Below are 27,914 nucleotides of genomic sequence, written 5' to 3' on the forward strand. Positions count from 1 at the left end.
TGAACTTGCTGACAGGCTGGCTAAACAGGCTACATGGAAACCACTTATGGAGATCGGCATTCCAATAACTGACCTGTGTTCATTTTGACACCACCAGAATGTTGTGTTTTACAATGACACTTTGAAATCGGCATCTTAATTATCCAGATTGATACACTGAGGAGATTTTATGGAATTCGATGCTTTTGTACTTTTGTGATAATGCATTATGTAGTTGCCTGTTATAATTGTGTGGTTTAGTATGACTGTTTGTATTTTAAAATATTGTAGTGTATGTACAGTACTCTCACAACCTTTGGCGTCAGGATATTAATTTAACCCTGCACTTGGAACTTCTAAGAGTTTTCTAATAATTATACACTCAATCACTACAAATAGAAGGAGAAACCTAGTTTTTTAGAGTCTTTGTTTTCAAAATGTTGCCATGTATGTTTCGCATTGTGTAGCCATCTACCCAGTTATTCTGCACTTGGGAAGGGGTGGGGGAGGAGGGGGGTGCAGTCGTTCAGATACTGGATTTATGTAATAAAAGAGCAGGGTTCATATTCTCATCTTGTTGACCCAGTTTACGTTTTCCATTTTTTGTTAAATCACTTTAGTTCGGTCATGGCAAAATTTTTTCCATATCTACACTCATGCTCATAAATTAAGGATAATTGCAGAATGTGGTGCCACACAACATGGCACTACAGAAAACTGGCACTAATAACATAGGCCCATAGGGAACACACACGGCACAGATACGTAAGTCCAAAGTATTGGTGATAAGTTAGAAAACCGTCCCAAAACACATGTGCTACAAAACGCCACTGTTTCCTGCACATGTACCCTGATATCAATATGGGATATGATAACCATGCACATGTACACAGGCCGCAAAATGGGTTGGCATACTCTGGATCAAGTGGTCGAGCAGCTGCTGGGTTATAGCCTCCCATTCTTGCACCAGTGCCTGTCGGAGCTCCTGAAGTGTCGTAAGGGTTTGAAGACGTGCAGCTGTACATTGACCGAGAGCATCCCAGACATGCTCAATGGGGTTTAGGTCTGGAGAACAGGCAGGCCACTCCATTTGCCTGATATCTTCTGTTTCAAGGTACTCCTCCACAATGATAGCTCAGTGGGGCCGTGCATTATCATCCATCAGGAGAAGGTTGGACCCACTACACACCTGAAAAGGCGGACATACTGGTGCAAAATGACATTTCAATGCACCTGACCTGTTACAGTTCCTCTGTCAAAGACTTGCAGGGGTGTACGTGCACCAATCATAATCCCACCCCACACCATCAAACCGCGTCCTCCACACAGGTCCCTTTGAAGGACATTAAGGGGTTGGTATCTGGTTCCTGGTTCACGCCAGATGAAAACCCAGCGAGAATCACTGTTCAGACTGTACCTGGACTCGTCCGTGAACATAACCCATTGTTCCAATGACCATGTACTGTGTTCTTGACACCAGGCTTTACAGGCTCTCCTGTGACCAGGGGTCAGTGGAATGCACCTTGCAGGTTTCCGGGCAAAAAAACTGTCTGTTCAGTCGGCTGTAGACTGTGTGTCTGGAGACAACTGTTCCAGTGGCTGCGGTAAGATCCTGAGCAAGGCTGCCTGCAGTACTTCGTGGCTGTCTGTGGGCACTGATGGTGACTTATCGGTCTTCTTGTGGTGTTGTACACTGTGGACATCCTGTACTGTAGTGCCTGGACACGTTTCCTGTCTGCTTTGTGGCACTCAGAGGGCCCGTGCTACGACCTGCTGTGTTTGACCAGCCTCCAGTCACCCTAGTATTCTGCCCCTCATAGCGTCATCAATGTTGTGTCTAGACAAGACAGCCTAGACACAATGAGAGGAAGCCGAAAGGCACGCGCTTAAACTCACGCAGGCTGGCGTGAGGTCTGAAACAGGATACGTAATGAATGCTATAAAGAAAAGTACGTAGCTTCTGGAATACTTAACTTTAATCCACATTTGTAGAACATTGCTCTTGATGATACATGCTTCACACTATTAATTATTAAAGCTATGGCGCCTTGCTAGGTCGTAGCAAATGTAGCTGAAGGCTATGCTAACTATCGTCTCGGCAAATGAGAGCGTATTTGTCAGTGAACCGTTCCTTGCAAAGTCGGCTGTACAACTGGGGCGAGTCCTAGTACGTCTCTCTAGACCTGACGTGTGGTGGCGCTCGGTCTGCTATCACTGACAGTGGCGACATGCGGGTCCGCCGTATACAATTATAAAAATACATTATTCATATGTGCAATCAAAATACAGTTGCACAGGGCAGCATGAAGGGGAAAGGGGAGGAGATTAAATGTCTCCTCAAGATTGGGTTAAGAGAAAGATAACAGACTCAATTTGTTCTACGGACTGCGGCCGATTTAAAGGCTACCACCTAGCAAGTGTGGTGTCTGGCGGTGACACCACAATCAATATGCGTTCTTTGAGCCATTTTCAACACACAGTCATCATTAGCACATCTGAAAAAGTCTGCACACTTCCTCGATGCACCGTACTCGGACATGCACCAACACACCTCTGTGTTTGTGGACTGCTGCCAGTGCCACCGTGCAATGACCACAGGTCAAATGCACTGCATGGTCATATCCCGAGGTGATTTAAACCTGCAAACCACCCAACAGAGCATTGTTTCACCATGTATCAGCATTATCTTTCATTTATGAGCATGAGTGTAGAACAAATTGAGTCTGTTATCTTTCTCTTAACCCAATCTTGAGGAGACATTTAATCTCCTCCCCTTTCCCCTTCATGCTGCCCTGTGCAACTGTATTTTGATTGCACATATGAATAATGTATTTTTATAATTGTGCTCCTCCACTGACATTTTCTGTTTCACTGTGATTTATTTTGTTAAAAAGTATTCTAGTCAGGAACACTGTGTTTGACTTGGTCTAACCAAACTAAATTAGATTTTGTATGGGATACAAAATAATAATAATAATAAAAAAATGGTTCAAATGGCTCTGAGCACTGTGGGACTTAACATTTGAGGTCAGCAGTCCCTTAGAACTTAGAACTACTTAAATCTAACTAACCTAAGGACATCACACACATCCATGCCCGAGGCAGGATTCAAACCTGCGACCATAGCAGTCTCATGGTTCCAGACTGAAGCGCCTAGAACTGCTTGGCCACCGCGGCCGGCGGGATACAAAAGCCTTACAGTTAATGACAGGATGCATCCCTACCCTGGAATTTAACAAGTACCCTTGCCATCTTTCATCAAGTGAGAGAATGAGCTTTGTTACTAGAAAAACACTTGTTGGAACCTTTCCATTTTGATGTCAAAATTTCACTTACTTTTCATCTTAGTGCAGTATATGTGCACTCCGCTTACAGATCGTGGTTGAGACTTGTTAGGTTACTTTTGCCTACAAATATGAATAATTCTATTTTAAGAATTCTAAGCAGAATGGTCACTTTTATATATATAATATCTGTACTTTTAGCATCTAGTAACTGAGCTTTATTTTTATGAAGCTATTCATATATTGTGTCTCTTACTGGGATACTGACAATGATGTCCCCCCCCCCCCCCCCCCCCCCACTCTCTCTCTCTCTCTCTCTCTCTCTCTATTAGGAGAGGTTGGAGAGGAAAGATGTGTGACAATTGAGAGAAGGTAAGGTGTAAACAAGGAGGAGGTTTGGGGAGGGGGTAGAATAATTAGAAGTATGATACAGCACAAGACAGGTGGCTTTGAGCAACAGTAGCAAAATGAGGACTCTGAATGTGAAAGTGACAAAATTGAAATAAAGAAGGGCGACAGGGGGGGGGGGGGGATGGAGAAAAAGTGAGTACAGTGTTTGGACAGGAGATGAATAGTACAGAAATTGGTAGGAGGTGGGAAGCCTCACATCTTCTCACTCCTGTCTGCTTGAGCAGTCATTTATAAACTGTCAGTATTGCCATGGCTGTGGGTGGACACATTTGAATTGGTGTATTGAGTGTATTTTAACTAGAAATGTAGTGGTACCTCAAAAGCTACTCCATCAGCTACTCCATCAGTGGTGAAACTAAAGTCCCAACTGCCACTAGGAGCAGCTACTCTGTGGCATCAGAAAGCTGAATGCTGACTAGCAGTAACACCCAAAGTTTGGTCAGTGTTTCTCTTGTTCGTCTGGAGACTTCCAGTCCCCATTACAGCAGCCACTGGGCACCTTCCTCCTCTCCCAGAGACTCTCCTGATGGTATCCCATGCAGCCACACTTTCAGCAGAACAATCTACAGCGATCAGGAACTGCTGTTTCTAATAATGTGGTGACATTGTGCCCCCATTACATGAAAGGCTATGAGGTTCTCTGCAGTTGACCTGCACTTGAACCTATGCAGAGCTGTCTGCCTGGTCCTGGCTGCAAAGTGGCATTTGTCATTCCCTCAAGGGACAGGCTGCCTTTTCAGCTGGAAAGGATGCTTCAGAAGCATGGGGGATCCTCTTGGTAATATCATCTGTTCATTTCTTGGATACCGTCGTGGCACTTAAACACAGCGAGTTGTCTGTAGAGTATCCAGTCTGCCCTACTGAGGATCCATCTTGGTGGCTTTCCTTTGGGCACCACTGTGTCTGGGGAATCGAGATCAAGAAGTGATCACTTGAGTGCATGTCATTGACCATTTCCCTTTGAGCCGTGTGTGCAAGGGCTAGAGAGCAAACTGAGAGAATAACAGTAATAGACCCTATTGCAGTGCTGAAGTGAGTGTTCCTCCCCATGTTCAACAAACATGAATATGAGGACATGAGAAGGCTGTCAATTGTTCTGCACCTGGGACTGGGGGTGGGGAGGGGGGCTGAGGCAGCTGATTAAGGAGGTCACAGAGAGCCTCGTTGTGTAGCTCCTCATGTAGGGGCAAGTAGGAGGAACACGTAGTCATTTGCACTGGTACAGCAACTGCTTGTGATGAGTAATACAACTGACCCTTTTTCATGTGGGATCTGGATTTTGCATTATCTGCAATTTGTGACATGCACTGTAACTTTATATTTGTTGACCCTTTTCCATGTGGGATCTGGATTTTGCAGTATCTGTGATTTGTGAAATGCACTGTAAGTTTATATTTGTTGATGAACTACAGTTTCAAATACTGAAATTTATTCCTGAAATTCAGCTTAACTGTAATAGGTACAGGTATATTGCCTGAAGTGATGTACGAAAATTTGTTCCAGACCAGGACTTGAATCCAGATTTTCCACTTATGGCAAGTGGTCGCCTTACATTCAGGCTATCTAAGCATGCTCCCTGAACTGACCCAAACTTTCATATGCCACACACACATACGGTATCTATGTCTTCTCATCTATTATTTATTAATTCATGTACCCACACATGCACATATTGCGAATCCTGTGCTGGTTTTAGGATCAAGACAATGAGAAGTTGTAGGCTAGAAATAAGGTGAAAACAGGCCTGTGACAAAAATGACCATGATAGTTTATGATTTCTTGTTGTCTTGACTCTACAATCTGCACAGGAATTGCAAGATGTGTGAGTGTGGGTACATAAATTAATAATCCATGATGAGAAACAGATAGGTGTGTGGCATATGGAAGTTTGGGTCGGTCCAGCAGCCACTTGCGGTATGCAGGGAATCCTAGTTCAAGTTTTGATCCGGCACACATTTTCTTATGGTGCTTAGGTAGTACATCACTACCTATTGCAGCTAAGTTGAATTTCAGGAATAAATTTCAGCGTCACCAAAAGGTAGTTTAAAGTACGTTACAGCATCTTACAGGACACAGCAAAGAAGTCCTCCTCATCCTTTTTAACCTCATTTGGGCGTCCTGACACTTTTCCAAATCATGGTGAGGGGCAATTTTAAATTCTAGTTTTAAATCCTGGGAAGGACTGTAGAAACACAAATCGTTATTGTAGTGTTTCCATCACTAGTCATCTGGAACTTAGAATCCAGACAGCTCCATAGTCAGTTTAAGTGTGGGTTCAGGAGATACCCCTCCACCTTTGGTAACCTGGCCCTCCTGGCAGTGGCTGTACAAAATGCTTTCCTGCACTGGCATCACCTAATGGGTATATTTTAAAATGTCATAGCCACAATTCATGGGGAACAGACTGAACTTTTCTGCTCCAGTTTTACAGGACCTTTGTGTGATCTTGGGTTGATTGCCAGCACACAGTATATGTGTCTGCATGACCCTCTTATTTAAAAATGTTGGATGTGGTCACCGAGGCCTTTAGAACCAGCCACATACCGAGCCTACATGCTGAGGCTGGTGAGAAATCACTTCACATGAGGGGATAAATTCTAACGGTGCCACATGCGTATGAATCAATATGCGTGCCAAACACACCCACATACCATACTATTGCTGGTCAATGAATGTAAAGGCTTTTACGTAATCAACAACAATCAATGAGTCCCTTTGGGATTCCCACGAAGGATTATCTTTTAGAGATGGGTGTGACTGGTTTTAAAGTTTTACACCAAGGTTGAAGCAGATCTCCACCTTGACTCCTGCAGAGGTCCAACATTATTTTAGACTTGACGGATTATGGGACAGATTACACTTCAGATTTTATGTTTCAGTCTCTGTTTTTTAACATTTTAGATAAGCATTACTGTTTTAGAGTTATATTCACTGATGGTCCTAAACAAGGGGACTCCCTTGGATATTCAGTAGTGTCCCCCAACTGTGTTTTCAGGATTTGCCTTCTCCATGAGTACACTGTATTTATAGCAGAGCTCCTTGTGATCCTGAAGGCACTCGAGAATATGAGGCATCTACAGGGCAGCCAGTTTCTCATCTGCTTCGATTCCCTAAGTGTCCTGCAATGATTGTAGTACATGTGTCCAGCAGAGAAAATGGTCCAGCTATGCTTCAGTGACAGGGAAAGCAGGTACTAGGGACATGAACAAGCATATTGAGCCACTGAGCCACCAAGGAGGCCTGCAGGGAACGCAATGTGACATTCCCCTGAAGGCTATCATTTCATTCTTGCCTCAGAGATCCATGCAGTTGTGTGTGTGTGTGTGGGGGGGGGGGGGGGGGGGGAGGAATGGCCAATGGTGAAGGACACTAAGCTATGGTTGGTGAGCCCAACTAAACAGCCATGGCATTCCTTATGCTGATTACTCAGGTGGGATGACGTGACCCTGACCTGCCTCCGTATTCAGCACTGTCCCCTAATGTGGCTTCCTACTCCACTGATAGGATCTCCCAGTCTGTGGTAACTGCTGTGTGTAAATCACTGAGTGTGTTTTATGTTGTGGTGAGAGGGCAGAAATGAATTTCAGTGGTGATCTTGCCTTCCACTTTAACTGATGATGGGACAAGTGTTGTAAAATTTTGTGGTGTCTGTATTCCAGCCACAGCTATCAGCTGTATTATTTTTTTATGTTACTACGTGGTTCTATGTGCCTCTCATCAATCTGCTCCTGGTGAGTAGTTATACATATATTCTGTCAAATGACTGTGTAGTGTATTGTGCACATCACAAAACAAAAGAATGTATTATGTTATGATTAGAATATCAGTGGAACTGACTGTCATATAAATGTGTGGATGTAATGCCTTGTAGGGTTGGGAAATGCAATGATCATATAGGCTCTGCTGTTGGTAAAGCAGGTGGTAGACTTCAGTTTATTGGTGGGATACTGGGGAAGTGCAGTCAGTCTACAAAGAAGATTGCTTACAGGTCACTCGTGTGACCCATTCTAGAATACTGCTCAAATGTGTGTGGAACATGTATCAAATAGAACTAACAGGGGCTATTGAATGTATACAGAGTAGGGCAGCACAAATGGTCACAAGTTTGTTTGGTCCTTGTGAGAATGTCACGGGATGTCAAAGAAACTGAACTGGCAGACTTTTGAAGATAGAAGTAAACTGTCCCGAGAGATCCTGCTTACAGTGTTTCAAGAACTGACTTTATATCATGAGCCTAGGAATATACTATAACCCCCTGTGTAGTATCACTCACATAAGTATTGTGAGGACAAGTTTGGACTAATTACAGCAAGCACAGAGGGATTCAAACAATCATTTCTCCCACCCTCCATACATGAATGGAATGGGAAGAAACCCTAATAACCTGTACAATAGGATGTATCCTCTGCCATGCGCAGCTTGATGGTTTGCAGAATATGAGTGTAGGAGTGGATGTAGTGTATGGCGGGCAGGGGGGGGGGGCAGGGTACTTTATATATTTGCTAGTCACTCCCAGTCCTTTCCTGCTAACAAATGGAGTGAGGAAAAAAAATGAGTGCCTGCGTGTCTCTGAATGAGTGACCCCTAATCTCTCTTATTTTATCCTTATACAGGATAAATGTAGGTGGAAACAGATCTCTTCTGCAGTCTGTTGCAAATGCTGGTTCTCTGCACTTTTTCTGTAGCATTTTATGAAAAGATCATCATCTTCCCTCCAAGAATTCCTATCGAAGCACTTGAAGTATATCAGTAACACTCGTGTACTGATCAAACCAACCCTAAGAAATCTAGCAGCACTCTATGAATTGCTTCTAGGTCTTCTGCTAATCCAGTTTGGTGGAAATTCCAAACATTTGAGTTGTACTTGATAATAGGCTGCTTAATGTTCTCTGGATGATCTGCTTTCCCTCAACTCTCCCAATACACCATAGTTAGTCGTTTGGCTTCACCACTACTGACCTTATGATTTTGTGGAATTTCATGTCATTTTGCATTGTTATGCCTAGATATATTGTATAATTGAGGTGACTGAGTCAAACAGCATACCATAATACAGTATTTGAGTAATATTGTGAGGAAGTTTCTTCTGTCCACCCACATTAACTTAAATTTATGCACATTTAAAGCAAGCTGCTATTCATCACACTAGATAGAAATTTTATCCAAGTCATACTGAATCCCATTACACACATGCTGTCCCATTCATCACATCAGCAACAGCTTACAGTCTCAGACTGCTTGTTTATGTACATGAGGAATAGGAGCAGTGCTAATTGTCTTTGGGGCACTCCTGGCATTACTTCTGTCTGTGATGAACACTGTCATCCTGGACAATGTACTGGTTCTATTGCTCTAAAGGTCATAATGTCACCCACAGATCTGCTAATAGTCAATAGTATGGAGCAGTGTAGAATGCTTTCCAAATAGTTAGGACTAAAGAATATGTTGAGCTGCATCCACAGTTCACAGGATATTGTGTGTGAAATAAAAGACATGCTTTTCACATGAGCAATGCTTTGTAAATCCAGGCTAATTTATGGACGGAACCTTCTCCTCTGTCTAGGAATCTTATGATATTTGATCTTAACATGTGCTCAAGAATCCTACAGGAGACTGATATTAAGGATATTGGTCTATAATTTTGCATTTTCTTATTTTTACTTATTACTTATTTTTAAGCAGTGATGTCTTTAGTGTTAGGAAGGACCCATCATCGAATCCTGTGGAAAATCCAAAGAAGGTTAGGAGTTACAAAAGATTACAAGTGCAAACCAACTGCACATGTCTAGACTCCACAGTAATGTATATATATTTGTTTGGGACTTACAAACAGGGAGTTTCTGAACAGTCAGACCATTTCAGTGAGACTGTAAGAGAACAGATTTTGCCTGGTAAAAACCATTATACTGTATCAAGATCAGTGAATGCTTTCGCATTTGCACTAACGCAAGTTTATTTCAGTAATGTCTACTCCCTGAGCTGAGTGATCAGCATGTCTGACTGCCAGGCCAGGACCGGGTAGAAAATTTTCTCTGCTTGGGACTGATTTTCATATTGACTTCATCATTCCATCATCATTCACATACGAATCACCTGATGTGACATCAACTGAAAAGACTTGCAACTCAGTGGCTGAACTTACAGGTGAGGACTCCCGGCCATCAATGCCACATGATCATTTCATTTTAATACCACCATAGAAGCTCCGGATGAGCAAATACAGACGCAAACAATCGTACGTCTAGAGAAGCACAATCATCATAGTCTAAAGAGAAAACTGTGTAGAAACAGTCCACAGAAAATGTGTCAGCTGCAAAAGTTTGGTTACCAGAGTTACCAGTAAACAACCACTGTACAGTCTGAGACAAAACAAGTCCGCATCTATTCTCTGATAGCTGGTGCAGCGAGAAGATGGTTTGACAGTTTATCACTGACATATGAGGTGAATATCTACAAAGTGTATGCCATAATATGTCTTTTGTCAATCAGTGCCAACAAGTACTGGAGCATAATTTTATTATGACAGCAAATAATGTAAGAAAACATTGCCAACCTCTAATTAAAAGCTGTAACATACAGATGCTCTCATGACACTTAGTTTCCATGAAAAATACTGACTTTTGATAGTAATGAATTATTTAGGAATAAAGGAGGTGATTAACCGAAAGGCAGAAGCACTGTGATTCTGATAGGTGCACAAACAAAAGATACAGAACTTGCCTAACTTTTGGAATGCACCTTCTGTGGGGAAAACACACACAAACACACACACACACACACACACACACACACACACACACACACACACACACACCTGTCTCCCTACATTGTGCGGAGTTGACTTTTGATAATAAACAGTCTACTGTTCTGTAGCTTACATCCCCTATTTGCATAAATGTTAAGCATACATAGCATAAGCCTCATACTTTGCTGTTGGTGAAGTTGTCATTTTGCAGCAATTGGATCTCTTTGTAAGTTCAAAAATCTAACTGGCCTGTACAGATCAGTGCTGTGTAAAGCCACATTTACTAGCTGGTATATTTCACTAGTTTAGTGCATGTGCATGCCCCCCTCCCCCCCCCCCCCCCTCTCTCTCTCTCTCTCTCTCTCTCTCTCTCTCTCCCTCTCCCTCTCTCCCCTCCGCCCCCCCCCCCCTCTCTCTCTCTCTCTCTCTCTCTCTCTCTCTCTCTCTCTCTCTCTCTCTCTCTGATGGTTGATGAACCAATACATTGTGATCACTGCCCACCATGAGATAAGAAAAGTTTACAAGTGGGTAGGAGACGAATGTGGAATCACTCTAGTGACAATCTGGGCCACAGGTTCCACTAACATAAGTGTCTTTGACACAGAGCAGATTGTTAAGAATAGGCATCAGTCTGTGACAGTTCTGATGCCAGAGTAAAGTGCTTGCTCTTGCACAAGAGTTTTGGTGCACACCATTCAACACATGTAGTTGAAGACAGGGCTCCACAGCAGATGACTCCTACGTTTTCCCATATTACCCCATGACACTGTCAGTTACGTTTGTAATGGGCATGGGACCATCAAGATTGGACCTTAATTAGTGGAAACATGTCACCTGGTCGGATGAATCATGTTTCTTGCTACATAAGACCAATGATCATTTCCTGATAGTTGTCATTCAGTGAAATGTCTGCTGGAAACATGTACCACACTACAGCCACAATCCGGTGGGGACAGTATTTTTCTGTGTGTGTGTGTGTGTGTGTGTGTGTGTGTGTGTGTGTGTCTTGGTCACCAATTTTGCTTGACCTGAACCCATGGAACTCACATGGGATGCTATCAGGTACCAGCTTCACACCCATAAACCATCATCCCCTATTTTATGTAATCTTTTATGCAATGTGCATACAAATCTGGTGCCACATACCTTCGGAAATGAACCACCCAGGACTCGCCAAACTCATGCCCTGCAGAATTGCTGCTGTATTGTATTCCAAAGTTGTATCGTCATACTATTAACCCCCCCCCCCCCCCCCCCCCCCTTGTGAGTGTGTGGGTGTACTTGATACAATGTGAAGCAAGCCAACTTGATAAGTCACAAACATACCTAATTATATACAGAGCTGAGGAAGTAGTACTATTGAATGTCTTTTTAATTAAAGTAAAATGTTTTTGACATAGTTTTTTCAGTCCTTAGGCTGCATGTTATAGTTTTGTGATGTAAATGTCTGCAGTGCTAGTATATTTGAAGAATACATAGTAAGTACTGTCATCATACATTGATAACAGAATGGTCACATTAGTTGTCAATGAATGCCCAAGCTTTACAATGTCATGTAAGAGATCTGCCATAATTTCAAATCGCCTAAGACACCTTGCACTCTCTGTATTCCACAAGAGCAGAAAGGTGTCTCTACACTGATGTAGCCTATGCAGATTTCTTTTTAAATGCCCATCATTAAATTGTAGTCTAGATATTAAAGAAGCAAGGTGCTTAGAGATTGAACGTAGGTGGAATTTGGTGGAATGGGAAACCACATTCTGCAGGTCATGTCTTTGTATCTTGTTGTCTGGTTCCACTCTCTTAAGCAGGTCTCTATCGTGCCCCTAAATAACAAGTGTTTGTAATCTGTAAGGCTGCTTGGGATTCCAGTCCAAATTATGTCCACCACTATAGCAGCTTCTCTGACTGTATGGCAAAGAAGCACACAATCAGAAATCAGACTGTGATTTCACTGATTTGGAGTTAACATATTTGTGTACTTTCACGTCAATTAGTGTTTCAATGCTTATAATGTATGAGGCTGTAGTTATCCATGAGCTAAAAGGTAGTGCTTTTAGTATGACCATGAATTTCACAGCTATGATGCTTACCTCTTTCAGTAATATCAATAAATTAGTCTAAGGGGAACTTGAAATGTAGAACATGCTTCCATTATTTAGAACTGTGTTAGAAATGAAACTGACTTGGCAAAGCAAAAGACACTAGCAGCAAGACAGATGATAAATTTAAATCATTGGCCACAAAATTCAATGAATTCTTCATATAAGTAGCTGAAAACACAGGGACAAATAGTGGACCATCAAAAGCAGATACACTAGATCTAGTTGCACAGCCGCTGCATACTTCATCACGACACCAAATTTGCCAAAGCAACTCTTAGAGAAATTGCAAAACTATTACATGAAAAGTAGCAACCCTCGTGGTTATGAAGGTATTTTAGCCAAGGTAAGAAAATCTTGTACATGCGTGGTAGCACCCTCCCCCTCGCATACACCCCTCTCCTCCCCTCCCAATTTTAACATTTTGTATATTAACAGATTTGAGCAAGTGTGTGTGTGTGTGTGTGTGTGTGTGTGTGTGTGTGTGTGTGTCGTCCTGATGACATTGAGGAATGATCAGGGGAAGAATTGTCCAATAGACAGGGAGAAATTTGAATCTGACTGTAATGCTGCAAAATGGGAGTACGATTGGGTTGTATTCCGGGTCCACTGTTTTTCTTGTTACATATCGGTGACCTGTCACTGATGTCATAATCAAAAAATATACACTGGTGTCCAAAATTAAAGTAACAAATGGAAATTTTACAAGCTTGCATTTATTTTGACACTAAACAGTGCAAACAGGTGATAGTAAAGAATGCACAACATAAACAACTTCAACAGGCATAACAGTAGACAAAAATGTTCTTCATTTTTTCCACAACTGGTTAATGTGCTCATTATGGGGTGTTACCACATCTGGCTGCAATACAGGCCTGATAACGATGTGGTATGCTGTGAGTGATGTCATCAGTCTCATGTTGCAATAATGCCCATTCTTCCTGCAGAGCTGCTCCCAAGTCTTGGAAAATGGTTGGTGGATGCTGACTTGATGCATACTGTCTCCATAGTGTATCCCAGACATGCTCTATGGAATTTAATTCAGGAGAGTGTGGAGGATATGCCATGCATGCAGTATCTTCTGTTTCTGAGAAAACATTAACCACCCGTGCTCCATGAGGTTGAGCATTATCGTCCATCAGTACGAAGTCTGGGCCCACACCACCTTGTGACAAGCACACATAAGGGCCCAAAATCTTGTTGTGATACCTGACAGCAATTAAAACTTGCCGATTCACCCGTACAACTTTACAAACAAGTGTTTGAGTGGTCAGCATAATCCCTGCCCACACCATTAAGAATCCTCCTTGATATCAGTCTCTTTCCATAATGTTTGGGTCCTAAAATCATTTTCCATGTTCCCTCCAGACGTGAATGTTGAGAATCACTCTCCAGACCAAATTGGGACTCACCTGCAAAAAGAACATTGGCCCACTGTTCAACCTTCCAGCTGGCATGTCGATGACTCCCTTCTGTGAAGATGCATCAGAGGTACACATACATAAGGTCACTGACAATAAAGAGTACTCTGCCAAAGTCTTCTGTGCAGTGTTTGTTTCAATACATGATGTCCCATGGGTGCTGCGAGGTCGGATGCCAGTTACCGTGCACTACTAAAGCGGTACCATCATGCCCTTACGGCCAAATAACTGTCGTCTCTTTTTGGTTTCACACATGGTCAGCCCTACCCTGTTCTTTGGCATACTGTTTCAGTCTCTATACATTGTCACCATACATGAGAAACAACAGAATGCTTCTCATTAAGCCTTCGGGCCACATCAATTTGCACCTGTCCTGCATCCATTCAACTTATGGCCCTCCACTGCAGACAGTCTGGTAGGCATCTTCTTTGTTCTGTACTGCACTGTTGGTGACAGTATACACAGTGAATGTGGATGAGGGACTACCCAGCAAACACTACTCCGTTTGATACGTGCCCTGACAGCACTGTTGCCGTGGTTGTCCATTGACTGGAATGCCATCTTCTGTGCGGAATAGGATTGTACGCACATCTGTTGACATTTTGCATGATTATGCTGTGAATTAGGCACAAGACTGGGAAATAGCAGTTTGTTTCTTTAATTTTGGACTCCAGTGTATGATTTCAGGAGTCACCAGTGTTGTAAATGATATTGGAGAAAAATCCTCTTTGGTTGGGATAGATTTATAATTTCCTGGAAGTGTTTTGAGTATCTAAGTCCACCTCTACTGATGGAGGAAGAGGTCTAATAACCCAGAATAGTGCAGTTAAGAATTGTACGCTTGAATTTTAAATGACTGATTGAAGCTTGTTTGATTTGATTTAAGCTGTTTTTGGCAGATAATACATAGATACAAAAGTACTGTTGTAGGTGAGATGGTGGCTCATGAGATTCAACCAACAATGCACTGGTTGGGTTGGTTACTGGGTAACAGCAACACATTGCTCACAGAGAGCAGGTTGTCCCCCAAATAAAGAAGAATAGGAAGAAAAGTAGGTGTTGATGCAGTTTCTGGCAAAAGAACTCTCATAAACATAAGATTTTACTAGATGAAGCTGACTGAATAGTCTGTGTACTTGAGCATTTTAATTTCTAAGGGCTGAAGATAGGTGAAAAGATTTGTTGAATCTGTCTCTTGCAGGATCTTGTGCAAAGAGCACTTATGTCAATTATAAGTCTAAACCTCATTGTCACTGATTCTGAAACATACAGTCTATTTGATTTGTTCATTGTAATATGTCCTATGGTATCATATTTTGGTGCAACGCTATGCATTCACAAGGAATATTCTTAGTCCAGAAGATGGCTAATGGAGTGCTCTAGGGAGTTGATTTATTCAAAGGAATTGCAGGATTCACTGATAAAAACTAGAGAAAAATACTTAGGTAACACTTCTTTAACTGTTACACATTTTTAGGCTCCGTTTACAATTGGTTTCCAGAATAACTGGAAAATGTGAGTGATACACATAATCTTTTCAAATGTTATTTGAAAGTATAATTTGGGGCAGACTTATTTTATTCTGTCCAGATGTTTCAGATACTAATTTAGATTCTTTCTGTTTGAAGTGTTACTTCACTTGTATCTTCTCTTGTAAATCTGTAGTTTTAATTTTTCCCCTAATCGTCATTCTGTGGATTATATATACAGTGAATCATTCTGTAATGGATTAGCATTGGCTTAAAAGGCCTGTTTACTACTACTACTACTAATAATAATAATTCTCATTTGTTCTTATTCTGAGAGAGAGAGAGAGAGAGAGAGAGAGAGAGAGAGAGAGAGAGAGAGAGAGAGGGGGGGGGGGAGGGGGGGGGGGTTAGCGGTTCAAACCATTCAGGGCATTGTTAGATAATATTTTTAACTGATAATGGAGTATTACTGTGATGGAAATTTTACAGAGAATAGTTAAAATTCTGTGCACAGATGCTAAGGAGTGCTGAGACAAGAGACAAACAAAAATTTAGTCAGTCGGTCAGTAATTTTTGGGCAGCATAATTACTAGTGCAATGCTAGTGATTCCAGGTGCAAGGATTGGTTCTGCACAAAGTTTTAATTTGTCACAAAAATGATACATATGTCATACGGGGCTCATTCTTGTGCTTCAAAAGTAAGGAAAAATTGCACCATCCATGTGCTGGGTAAACTTGGCTCTGGTAAAGGAGGTGGCCTGAAGCTTCACTTCAGGTCTCACTTCCTACCAACTCTATCCTGCCGGTCCTGATACTGGCAGAAGACCTGTCTATTCCCACCAATCTAAATTCTTAGGTGTGCATGCTGATCAGTACTTGAATTGAAAGTCACATACTGTAGATCCTTTAAAAGACTTGGGTTCAGCAACAGTTTCTCTGAGTGCGATTGCTGGATTTGGTGATTAAAATATTTGTAAGTTTGCATCCTTTACATTCTTCCATTCAGTAATGTCACACAGAGTAGTTTTCTGGTGTGATTTCACACGAATGTTAGACGTGAAATATTCATCACACCCTACCCAGCTGTAAAATAATACAACTACTGTCCATACTAGAACCTCATGGAGACATCTGATAAAAAATTAGTCATACTAAAAAGACACAATACATTACTCTCTATTAAAGTTTGTTTTGAAGAACCAATCACTAATTCAAAATAATAGTAGCATTCATAAATATAACTCTAAGGACAAAAATGGCTTTCAATAACTTAACCTTACTCTTGAACAGAGAGGAGCAAAGTATAGAGTCAAAAAATATTTGACCATCTCCATTGTGAATTACAGGCACTACAGCCAATGAAAACAGTTAATCCAGAATTGGTATGCCAATCAGCCAAAATCACTCAGAAGATTGAGGTGATCATCACACCAACGCAACAGGTTGAAGATACCAGTTTGGTAAAACACCATGTCTTGCTGTGTGAAGAAGTCTGTAACTGCCTGCTGCACATCGTCATCTGACAGGAATCATTGGCCCATCAAGGCCTTTTTTAAGGGGCAAAAGGCATGATAATCACGTGGGGTATGATCAGGACCATAGGGTGGGTGCTCAAGTGACTCTTACTTGAGTTGGTGTAAGTTCTGCATTACGACATTTGCGATTTGGGGTCATGCATTATCATGAAGCAGAAGCACCCTTTGGTAACTTGGCACACCATTCCACAATGATTGTTTTTGACAGACATGCTGTTCCATACACATTCTTCCTTCTCTGATGGATGTCTACCAAAGTTTGTCCTTTGGTAACCAAGGAAAGATTAACAGCATGTTGGTCCTGTTTGGATGCATTTGGTATTAATGTTGCCATAGTTCAAATTTCCACACTTACAGCATTCATGCTGGAAAGACGTGAATGCCGCACTAATCTCTTACCTACAAGTCAGTGTCTATATACCTGCGTAGGAGTCACGCTACATTGTATACATGCTGCAGCAGTGCCCACAAATGGAAACTTTTTGACTGTTTTAGTATCATTTCTGGTTGATAACTCCTCCCATCTTGTAGCTGTAAATGTACTTCTGAATTTATAAAATCTGTGTATAGTTGGGTTACATTTATTAAATTTTATGCGACAGAATTAGTGAGCAGTACATACCTTCAGGAGAAATGTTAGTACTACTGACAGACACACATAAAAGTCTGTCCTCATTCTCACAATAGGTGAGTATCTCTCAACTCGTGGTCTGAGTGATCTACCTTTCCTTTTTATCATTCCTGATTCTATCCCTCTCTTCTCACCTAGGAAGAAACTATTGGTTCTGAAAGTTAGCATAGTGTGGGTACTTTTACATGTGTCTGGTGGTGGTACTCACCTTTTTTCCTAAAAGTACTGGCCTACAGTTCTGTCTTATAATTTTATAGATTTTTGGAAAGAACTTTTCTTTTGACACAATTACTGAATTTAATCTATATTAAGAGTAAAGTAAAAATTGCATTTTATAAATGGTCGACATGCAGCCATTTTTCACTTAGTGAGTAGACAACATTTGTAAACCTACAGACATGTTTTACATCTCTGAGAAAAAGATGATCTGTAGAACATGTAAATAACTAAACTGAACTAAATAAATTTCATGCAAGTGTGAAAATCTGTAGAAAGACAATCGTCTTTGTCTCCAGCCACAACTGGTGTGCTATGGTCCACTGTTGTTTATTTGGCTACGCCTGTTCACAGTACCATGCCTCAAGGAACTTATTTCCCCTACATTTGGCCGTTTTTGTGACACATTCAATTAAAGCCCCCACCTACACCACCCTACCCTACTGAGTCTCCAGCGATGTGGTGTTATTTCATTAAGTTAGAAGCCAAATATGAGGCCAGAAATACCCAGAGTCAGTATTTCCCTAAACCTCACTGAGCGAGGTAGTGTAGTGTTAGTACTACTACCTTTAGAGAAGCAAGGCTCAAATCACCTTATGGCGAAACTGATTTAGCATGTTCATGGTTCATCTAAATCACTTAAGGCAAATTCTGGTGCGGATCCAATGAAAAGGACAGTCAATTTTGGCCTCCTCCTCTGACCCCTTCATCCCCTCCCCTCCCCTCCTCTGGTCTAGTTTCAGCTTGTCCTCTGTCTCCAATGACCTAGACATTGATGGGACGTTAGATCCCAGTCTCCCTTCATTTCCCTGTAAATTTCTTCAAGCAATTGTTGATATGTATCTAAGTCCACGTCCTTCCAAAATAATTCTCCACATGAGCTGAACTCCGCGTCTCGAAATCTCAATATCAACAAGAAATTAAATATTAACCTTCTTTTCTTTCTTGCAGTTTTGAGCACCTGTAGAAAGTATTAAATTTAAAAGAGTGATACTGGTCTTTGACACATTTTTGAAGGGGGTATCTGTTCCATGGTGACAGTGGAAACTTGGTTTTGAAAGAGGAGCACAAGAAAACTTTGATTTTTTACTGCATATGAGATATGTAGAGATTGTCTGGATCAAAAATATTTTTGACTGTGGGATATACAGGTGTAACGTATTTAAGCAGAAAGCTATGGAGCATGCAGTATATTGACTGTTTACGAGACTTGCTAACAGAACTGTTAACCCAAAACTGCATGACAGTCTGGAGTTTGGTACACCTGTGATCGTCTAGAATCATGGAGGAAAGGACGCTCTGCTGCAGGAAGAAAATGGTCGAACTAGTCTTCACAAAGCCCAGAATTCTGGCCACTGTTCCTTTTCACAGTGATTGCTGAGTAAAATGTAACACATAATGTGACTCAAGTCACTGTTAGTTTGCCTCTGTAGCATTCAAATCAAAAGCAGACCCCTCTCCTAATGTACCACAATAATGCATCTGCCCTCACATCAGTGTGAATGTCACCTAATCTACTCTTTTCAGTTTTTGGAAATTGTTTTGGTAAATTCTATGGGACCAAACTGCTGAGGTCATCGGTCCCTAAGCTTACACTCTGCTTAATCTAACTTAAACTAACTTACGCTAAGGGCAACACAAACACCCATGCCCGAAGGACGACTCGAACCTCCGACGGAAGTAGTCGCGCGAACCGTGACAAGGCGCCGGAGACCGCGCGCTTCTTTTCAGTTTGTCTAGTGCTAGAGCGAAGAGTAGCACTTTTGTTCAGAAGAAGAGATCGCAATTTCCTAAATATGTCCTGTGAACGTGCCCCCAAAAAATGAACCCATTTTAAATGTGGGCCTAGAGAATGAAAATGCACAAACGTGTTCATACGTAGTATTAAGAATAAAATACAGCGTGTACTTTTTGGAGAACTTTATTATTATTGATTCAGCTTAAGCAACTGTTGTTATGGCCCTTGTATTCAACGAACGCGAGTTACTCAACATCAAAATGGTTCAAATGGCTCTGAGCACCATGGGACTTAACATCTATGGTCATCAGTCCCCTAGAACTTAGAACTACTTAAACCTAACTAACCTAAGGACATCACACAACACCCAGTCATCACGAGGCAGAGAAAATCCCTGACCCCGCCGGGAACCCGGGCGCGGGAAGCAAGAACGCTACCGCACGACCACGAGCTGCGGACATACACTCAACATCATATTCATTATTCAGAGAAATTTCCTGCTGCAGCCGGTCATCGTTCACTTCAATGCACAATACCTTGACAAGCCACGTATGTTACCCTCAGGTGACCCGTCAAAGAATGTTGAATATTTCCTCTGTCCTGCAGTTTATTAGTGCATAGTGTGTATTCCGCACATGGATTAAGGTTGAGGTAACTGGCCGACCACAGTACCTGCCTGGCAGCATCATCGCTGGTGGAATTGTGGAGCTCAGCTATCCCCAGGGTTGGCGCTCACTGCAGTCATCGACTAACTCTCATCTTCATTTGGAGAAAATGGTGGAAATGATGGGGTTCCATGAATTATTCAACTAGGAGCCGCTATCATGGATCATCAGATTCTCCATCATGTGTAGTTTCACGATTCTCTTATAATGGAGTGCCAAAACATATTGTTGTGCCCAAAATTACTATTTTATCATACTCCATTGAACGTCTAATGGAAATGCAATGCTTAGCAATAGAAACCTTGTTTGCTTGCTAATGGCGATTGTAGTGTTGATGTTTGATGCAGAGTTCTTCCATGGTGCGAGTCATCTGACCTATGTAAGCCGTACCACATTTGCAAGATATTTTATAAATTCCAGCCTTCCGCAATAGTAAATCGTCCTTCACTAATTTCAGAATGTCTAAAATTTTACATCGTGGGTGGAAAATCACTTCAGCCAGAAATTTAGGGAGGATTCCGCTGTCTTGAACAAAATATCGCCAAAAAATGGAGGAAGACTGAGCGATTTTGCCGGCGTACTCTCCTCTTCATCCTCTTCGTATTTTTTACCTCAACTAATAGTTCTCTGTTACTCTGTCGGATGGAATATCCATTTTCTCTGAACATTGTTATAGATGGACGAACTCTTTAGGCAAAGTATCTGGATCTGAGACTGTGTGAGCTCTGTGTGCAAGTTTTTTAAACCCACTCACAGTCTGTGAAAGTTGACGACAACTCGACGATTGTAGATAAATGTCGGTGTGAGTGGGCTTACGATAAACTGAAAGCCCCCAAAGAGCCATCAGTTGTCTGTCTAACAAAAAAGTCCAGGAAAGGCAGACAAACGTCATTCTCTGTTTCCGTAGAGATTTGAGAGTTACACAAGTGTAGCTGAGGAAATGTAAAAAATCCATTATTTTATCTTTTCCATGAGACCATACTGTGGAAGTATCGTCCACATACCTATAAAATACAATTTATGATGATGGATGAAGTGATCGCTAGAGCAAAAATCTACTAATACCAGTACTGCTGGCCCCTGTTTTGATCACAACTAAGGTAGAATCTTCCTAGACGTCGGTCAGGGGCCTGAAGATGGCGTAGTAAAATTCCGAAACTGATTGCCAAATAAAATAAGATTGGAAACCAGACGGCTGAAAGGTCTTTAACTTGACATCGTGTATCGAACAGCCGAGTCCCGGAACCATCTCTAAAAGATGGACATACAGAGATATGTTTAAAAATTTGAGAAGTATTTGAGTCACGCAATTCGTTTAAGAACGACAGTAGCAACAGCTTGTCGCAGCTTTGATAACGTCGCAATTTACACAATAAACATTGAAGCGTACACTCACAGTTATTACACTGCTGGCCACCGTAAATGCAACACCCTGAAGGAAGCACCCGAATCAAGTGAAATTTACACCATGGGTTTGCAGCGATGAGATATGCAACTGATTAGAATTTCAGCACAGACGCACATCACGCGCGCCTGTGGCGCCACCTCATAGCGCCATTTAAGGCTTGGCGGTTTCGACGAGTGTACGTTCGGCACGTGTGTATACCTTGTGGTTGTTTCACAAGGCGATCAGTTATGCCTCGTAGACAACAGCGAACATCGTTTGATCAAGTATCCGAGTTCGACAGAGGAAGGATAGTGGCTTACCGAGATTGTGGATTATCATACAGAGAAATCGCTAGTCGTGTTGGACGAAACCAAACAACTGTAATGCGGATATGTGACCGTTGGATGCAGGAGGGTACGACGGACCGACGTGGTCGATCGCATTCACCTCGGTGCACCACTGCACGTGCTGATAGGTAAATTGTGCGCATGGCAGTGACGAATCGCTCAGTGACATCCCGAACCATAGCACAGCACATTGCGTCTGTAACGCATCATCCAGTGTCTGCGCGTACCATTACAGCAGAGTGGTCTGTCCGCAAGACGTCCATTGCTTCGTCTACCATTGACGCGGAAACACAGACATCTCCGTCGCCAATGGTGTGATGACAGACAGATGTGGACGGCAGAATGGAATCACGTTGTCTTTACTGCAGCACCACGATGGTCGGATTCAAGTGTGGAGACACCGTGGAGAGAGGATGCTGGACAGCTGCATTATGCACCGCCACACTGGTCTTGCACCGGGTATTATGGTATGGGGCGGTATTGGATATTACTCTCGCACACCTCTAGTACGCATTGCCGGTACTTTAAATAGCCGGCGTTACATATCCGAGGTGCTGGAGCCAGTTGTCCTTCCTTACCCTCAGGGCTCGGCCACACCCATATTTCAACAGGATAATGCGCGACCACACGTGGCACGCATTGTCCAAAGGTTCTTCGTCAATAACCAGATTGAATTGCTTCCCTGGCCGGCTCGCTCTCCGGATCTTTCGCCGATAGAAAACATGTGGTCCATGGTTGCTCAACGAGTGACCCAGATTACATCCCCAGCTGCTACACCAAATGATCTTTGGCAACGTGTGGAAGCTGCTTGGGCTGCTGTACACCAGGAACACATTCAACGTCTCTTTGACTCAATGCCGAGACGTGTGGCAGCGGTGATCTCCAACAATGGCGGCTACTCTGGCTACTGATTCTGGCAGGAACCACATGTCACAGACGTCTGTAAACGTAATCATTTGATACTTGGTCAACATGTTATCTACAAAATAAATTTTTTTGTGCTACCTCTTGTCTCTCTTGGTGTTGCATTTACGGTGGCCAGCAGTGTATTATTTCACGAAGCACTACAATTGCGAACACTGGTCTGCAAACTGTGGCATACAACGGGTAAATGAGGAATGTTCTTTCTTTCAGTAGTCTTTCGGGAAGTCTGCCTTTCTGTTGCTTGTCTTATTTAGTAGAGTGTCTTTCCTTTCCTGTCCTGCTTTACTCAACTTAGTGTTGTTTGTCCTTTCTATGTGTGGACTCACAAACCATGATGGGTTTGTTGTTAGGAGCACCTATGTTTAGGCCGTGAATCTCCGCCGTCATCTGGCTGGAACGTAACTGGTCGGATCGTAAACACATCCCTCAAGTAAGCAATGAAAAGTATCATGTGTTAAATGTTGTAAGTTATCAAGACTCTTAGTTTTCGTTCTACTTTATTCTCCGAAAGTTAGCTAGAAATTTGGAAATTGATGTATGAAAAAATACAAATGCTTCTACAACAATTTGGGTCAGCACCTATTTAGTGAAGGATGAATGACTTGGTGTGTGAACTGTAATTAGCTTTCCTATCTTTACAAGCCCTACGTGGGCAGTAAGTAGACGTTAACAGGACAGCCTTAGATTTATCGCTTTATATTGGCTATTGGTAGTGGATTTTTCACCACGTAATCGACACTTTACTTAGAAGTTTGCCAAGATTTTACGATAGTCTCCGTTGTCATCGGCCAGCCTTCGCAACTGGCCAAGGGGCGTGCAAGCAAGTCGTCTGCAAAACCGTGCCTCTTGGTGCTGAAGTAATGCTGGCATAATACTTGGCAATACAACCGTCTGCCGTAGCTGCGGGCTGGGTTCCCGCATGCTTTGGCATAACGCTGCGCTTGCTCATCCACCTACGTGACAGGAGCCCGCCTCCTGTCATACCATAGCTGCCCAGAGTGACTATAAATTCTACCCGCTCATCTCTAAGCAACCAGTGTTCCTGGACTTCAAGACTCCAGCCAACGCCGTGAAAGTCTCCTCACCAGCCGATGGACCAATGTGGGGCTGAGCAGCTTCAACCTAACCAAGCGGCGTCATCAGTTAGGTGAAGCCGCTAGTCCACGAGTCGCCAGCTAGACCGGATGGTTGTGGGTCTCGATCCGGTGCCACTGACTGGAGGCCACTTCCAGGTTATCATTGTCTGACACACTGACGGTCCTGGGTTCAACGCAGGGGTTCTGCATGTCTGACTAGCAGTTTTGGGCTGCCAGCAGTCCAACAGAAGCTTGTCGACTGCCGCGCTGATGCTATCCTTGCGTCAGCAAGGCTCCAACACTAGCCAGTGCTGTTTCACTGTGGCAGGCTCCAGCTGCTACTGCATAGACACAGACACTACATCTACATCTACGTGACTACTGTGAAAATCACACTTACGTGCCTGGCAGAGGGTTCACTGAACCACCTACACACTAATGTTCTATTATTCCGCTCCAGAAAATCGCGCGGAAAAATGGAACCCCTATATCTTACCGTACGATCTCTGATTCCCCTTATTTTATTATGCTGATCGTTTCTTCCTATGTAGGTCGGCGTCAACAAAATATTTTCGCAGACGGAAGAGAAAGTTGGTGATTGAAATTTTATGAGGAGATCCCGCCGCAACGAAAACGTTTTTGTCTTAATGATTTCCATTCCAAATCCTGTATCATGCCGTGACACTCTCTCTCCTATTTCTCGACGATACAGAACGTGATGCCCTTGTTTGTTTCCGTTAATACTATCTGGTAAGGATCCCACATTGCACAGCAGTACTACAAAAAAGGACAACAAGCGTAGTATAGGCAGTCTCTCTAGTAGATCTGTTGCATCTTCTAAGTGTTCTGCCAATAAAACGCAGTCTTTGGTTCGGCTTACCCACAATATTTTCTGTGTGTTTTTTTCCATTATAAGTTCGTTGTAATTCCTAGTTATTTAGTTGAATTTAGGGCCTTTAGATTTGATTGATTTATCATGTAACCGAAGTTTAACGGATTGGTTTTACAACTCATGTGGTGTATTTCACCTTTTCATTATTTAGGGTAACTGGAAATGAGCGTTTGGCGTCATTTGCCGGGAGGCCCTTTACGGGGCAGGTCCGGCCGCCTTGGTGATTATTTAGGGTCAAAGACGATGAACGACAGCATCATTTGCAAACAACCTAAGACGACTGCTCAGATTGTCTCTTAAATCGCTTACAAAGATAAATAACAGCAAAGGGCCTGTAACACTACTTTGGGGAACGTCAGAAATCACTTATGTTTTACTTGATGACTTTCCGTCAATTACTACGAACTGTGACCTCTCTGAAAGGGAATCACGAGTTCAGTCGCATGTTGTTGTTGTTGTGGTCTTCAGTCCTGAGACTGGTTTGATGCAGCTCTCCATGCTAATCTATCCTGTGCAAGCTTCTTCATCTCCCAGTACGTACTGCAGCCTACATCCCTCTGAATCTGCTTAGTGTATTCATCTCTTGGTCTCCCTCTACGATTTTTACCCTCCACGATGCCATCCAGTACCAAAATTGGTGATCCGTTGATGCCTGACAACACGTCCTACCAACCGATCCCTTCTTCTAGTCAAGTTGTGCCACAAGCTCCTCTTCTCCCCAATTCTATTCAATACTTCTTCATTAGTTATGTGATCTACCCATCTAATCTTCAGCATTCTTCTGTAGCACCACATTTCAAAAGCTTCTATTCTCTTCTTGTCTAAACTATTTATCGTCCATGTTTCACTTCCATACATGGCTACACTCCATACAAATACTTTCAGAAATGACTTCCTGACACTTAAATCAATACTCGATGTTAACAAATTTCTCTTCTTCAGAAACGCTTTCCTTGCCATTGCCAGTCTACATTTTATGTCCTCTCTACTTCGACCATCATCAGTTATTTTGCTCCCCAAATAGCAAAACTCCTTTACTACTTTAAGTGCCTCATTTCCTAATCTAATTCCCTCAGCATCACCCGACTTAATTCGACTACATTCCATTATCCTCGTTTTGCTTTTGTTGATGTTCATCTTATATCCTCCTTTCAAGACACTGTCCATTCCGTTCAGCTGCTCTTCCAAGTCCTTTGCTGTCTCTGACAGAATTACAATGTCATCAGCGAACCTCAAATTTTTTATTTCTTCTCCGTGAATTTTAATACCTACTCCGAATTTTTCTTTTGTTTCCTTTACTGTTTGCTCAATACACAGATTGAACAACATCGGGGAGAGGCTACAATCCTGTCTCACTCCCTTCCCAACCACTGCTTCCATTTCATGTCCCTCGACTCTTATAACTGCCATCTGGTTTCTTTACAAATTGTAAATAACCTTTCGCTCCCTGTATTTTACCCCTGCCACCTTCAGAATTTGAAAGAGAGTATTCCAGTCAACATTGTCAAAAGCTTTCTCTAAGGCTACAAATGCTAGAAACGTAGGTTTGCCTTTTCTTAATCTAGCTTCTAAAATAAGTCGTAGGGTCAGTATTGCCTCACGTGTTCCCATATTTCTACGAAATCCAAACTGATCTCCCCCAAGGTCGGCTTGTACCAGTTTTTCCATTCGTCTGTAAAGACTTATTAAACTGATAGTAGGTATTTTCACATCTGTCAACGCCTGCTTTCTTTGGGATTGGCATTATTATATTCTTCTTGAAGTCTGAGGGTATTTCGCCTGTCTCATACATCTTGCTCACCAGATGGTAGAGGTTTGTCAGGACTGGCTCTCCCAAGGCTGTCAGTAGTTATAATGGAATGTTGTCTACTCCCGGGCCTTGTTTCGACTCAGATCTTTCAGTGCTCTATCAAACTCTTTACGCAGTATCATATCTCCCATTTCATCTTCATCTACATCGTCTTCCATTTCTATAACATTGTCCTCAAGTACATCGCCCTTGTATAGACCCTCTATATATTCCTTCCACCTTTCTGCTTTCCCTCCTTTGCTTAGAACTGGGTTTCCATCTGAGCTCTTGATATTCATACAAGTGGATCTCTTTTCTCCAAAGGTCTCTTTAATTTTCCTGTAGGCAGTATCTATCTTACCCCTAGTGAGATAAGCCTCTACAGCCTTACATTTATCCTCCAGCCATCCCTGCTTAAACATTTTGCACTTCCTGTCGATCTCATTTTTGAGACGTTTGTATTCCTTTTTGCCTGCTTCATTTATTGCATTTTTATATTTTCTCCTTTCGTCAGTTAAATTCAATATTTCTTCTGTCACCCAAGGGTTTCTTCTAGACCTCGTCTTTTTACCTATTTGATCCTCTGCTGCCTTCACTACTTCATCCTTCAAAGCTACCCATTCTTCTTCTGCTGTATTTCTTTCCCCCATTCCTGTCAATTGTTCCCTTATGCTCTCCCTGAAACTCTGTACAACCTCTGGTTTAGTCAGTTTATCTAGGTCCCATCTCCTTAAATTCCCACCTTTTTGCAGTTTCTTCAGTTTTAATCTACAGTTCATAACCAATAGATTGTGGTCAGAGTCCACATCTGCCCCTGGAAATGTCTTACAATTTAAAACTTGGTTCCTAAATCTCTGTCTTACCATTATATAATCTATCTGATACCTTATAGTATCTCCAGGCTTCTTCCATGTATACAACCTTCTTTTATGATTCTTGAAACAAGTGTTAGCTATGATTGAGTTGTGCTCTGTGCAAAATTCCACCAGGCGGCTTCCTCTTTCATTTCTTAGCCCCAATCCATATTCACCTACTACGTTTCCTTCTCTCCCTTTTCCTACTACCGAATTCCAGTCACCCATGACTATTAAATTTTCGTCTCCCTTCACTATCTGAATAATTTCTTTTATTTCATCATACATTTCTTCAATTTCTTCGTCATCTGCAGAGCTAGTTGGCATATAGACTTGTACTACTGTTGTAGGCGTGGGATTCTTGTCTATCTTGGCCACAACAATGCGTTCACTGTGCTGTTTGTTCATTATTAAACCTACTCCTGCATTACCCCTATTTGATTTTGTAT

General features: G+C 42.3%; 1 protein-coding gene across 4 annotated transcripts in view; it reads left to right on the forward strand.

Annotated features, from left to right (window-relative positions):
* Positions 1-27,914, forward strand: part of LOC126473165 (DNA ligase 3) — a 651,156-nt gene that overhangs the window by 13,257 nt on the left and 609,985 nt on the right. The window contains exon 1 of one of the 4 annotated variants that reach the window (XM_050100040.1): positions 10,099-10,116. The exons of the other annotated variants lie outside the window; for them this stretch is intronic. The gene's annotated coding sequence lies outside the window, so the exon portion shown is untranslated. Of the gene's footprint in view, positions 1-10,098; positions 10,117-27,914 lie in introns of those variants that run through there. 4 annotated transcript variants of the gene reach the window in all.

Source organism: Schistocerca serialis, chromosome 4 (genome assembly GCF_023864345.2).
Source record: "Schistocerca serialis cubense isolate TAMUIC-IGC-003099 chromosome 4, iqSchSeri2.2, whole genome shotgun sequence".
Lineage (NCBI taxonomy): Eukaryota > Metazoa > Arthropoda > Insecta > Orthoptera > Acrididae > Schistocerca > Schistocerca serialis.